The following is a 2,151-nucleotide window of genomic DNA, read 5'->3' as shown; positions in this document are numbered from 1 at the left end:
TCGACTCTGAGGATCCCCCTGTTACACTTGAACCTGTTACACTTGAACCTGATACACTAGAACCTGTTACACTTGAACCTGTTACACTTGAACCTGTTACTCTTGAACCTGTTACACTTGAACCTGTTACACTTGAACCTATTACACTTACACTTGAACCTGTTACACTTGAACCTGATACACTTGAACCTGTTACACTTGAACCTGTTACAGTTGAATCTGATACACTTGAACCTGTTACACTTGAACCAATTACACTTGAACCTGATAAACTTGATGCTGATACACTTGAACCTGTTACACTTGAACCTATTACACTTGAACCTGATACACTTGAACCTGTTACACTTGAACCTGTTACACTTGAACCTGTTACACTTGAACCTGATAAACTTGATCCTGATACACTTGCATCTCTTACACTTGAATCTGTTACATTTAAATCTGATACAGTTTACTCCGATACATTTGGATCTGTTAACCTTGAGTCTGTTACGGTCTCATAATCTGTTCTCTGAATGACGTTTAAGAATGACAAAACTCACCTAAAAGGTGTTTTGACGCAGAAACTGTTTTTTTAAGCTCCAAAATGACTGACGTTGCAATGTAAAATACCATTCACTATACAAAGAGCATATTTTTGAAATTCTTAAGATATAATTTGGAATGATATTTTCTTGTCGGCTGACTACAAGTTTTGATAAAGTTTCTGTACCGATCTTCGAGTTTCTAAGGAATATCAGATTGAAATTAAAAGTAGTAAAATCTACGATTAATATCGCCAGTAATATGATCAATGTATTAGGCTAATTGAAGATTAGGGTCACTAAATAGAAGTAAAGACTTATTCTAATATAGAAACACGTTAATACGACCTTCCATAATAATATATTGTATGGGCATAATGCCCACCTTGTTTCAGTAGATTTCAGGTTTTGGACGCAATGTATAGCGGATGAATGGATAACCATTGACGAAATTTGGCTAAGATTTTCATTTAGCACTCTGTATTTCGAACATTCATTATATCTTGGCCAAACACAGTTGGAAAATTTTCATTTGTAGTTTTGGAGTATATAGGTTAAGGTAGATAGTAGTAGAACGGTGGTTTCTTAGTGTTTTCGGTGGGTTAGTCTTGTATTGGAGGCAGCCATTGTATATAAATAGGCCTAATTACTGGAGGTAAATGTAAGAAATATTGTGTAGTGTATATATCGATATAGGAATTACAGGTATATAGAAGAGTGTGATAAGCGTGTCCAATATTTCCCATTAACCCGCTCACCACCAAGTATATGTGAAGTATGAGTAAAAGTGTTCAAGTATGTGATGGGGTTGATTTAGTCGGAGTTTTGTGTGTTGACGAACCAGTGATTGAGGAACCAATAAAAGTGAGAGGGTTTAGCTATGATGTTACGGTGAAGCAAACATCACCTTACAGTGTACATGTGATTCTCTTAAACGTCCGTATACCTTACCGTTCTGTCAAACATAGGGTTTGAACGTGGCTATTTACGGGGGTATCGGGGAGGGCCGGACCTCACAGGCATGTATGCTTCCTCCCCAAGACTGGGCACCAAACAATATGATGTATATTCGGGATAACCCACATGTAGATGGACTGTACCGACCCACGGATAATCGATGTCCAACGTATGATGCCTACCCATCGGTAAGTTCAAATATTTCAATAATTTTACATTTATTTTGAATTCCTCACATCGATACTTTCTACTTTATTTTCATATTTTTCTTGACTTCTTGCCATCGACCATTATCTTTTATAGGACATTATATAGCGCATTACAGAATACCTACAGAATACTTTCTATATAGTATGTTTATTTGTTTTAGGGTCATTTATTTATTACTGTTTCAATTATTATAATTAGGAATGTTCTATGTTAATCATGAATTGGGTATTGTCTAGATTCTTTTGATAGGTTTTTTCCGCATTTAATGGCAAATAGATGTAAAATTATTCCTTGGATTTATACTTTGTAAGAAATAAGATATATGATAATATGTAGATTAGCCATAGGTAGGTCTAACGTTAAGAATGTAATCATTATTGTGTGAATATGGGTGTATATAAAGAGGGTGGGGGTAGTATATATATGACTTTAATTCCGAATTATCCAATTTTTTATG

Source organism: Lottia gigantea, assembly GCF_000327385.1.
Source record: "Lottia gigantea unplaced genomic scaffold LOTGIsca_28, whole genome shotgun sequence".
In the NCBI taxonomy this organism is placed as follows: domain Eukaryota; kingdom Metazoa; phylum Mollusca; class Gastropoda; family Lottiidae; genus Lottia; species Lottia gigantea.
This window is presented reverse-complemented; position numbering follows the sequence as displayed.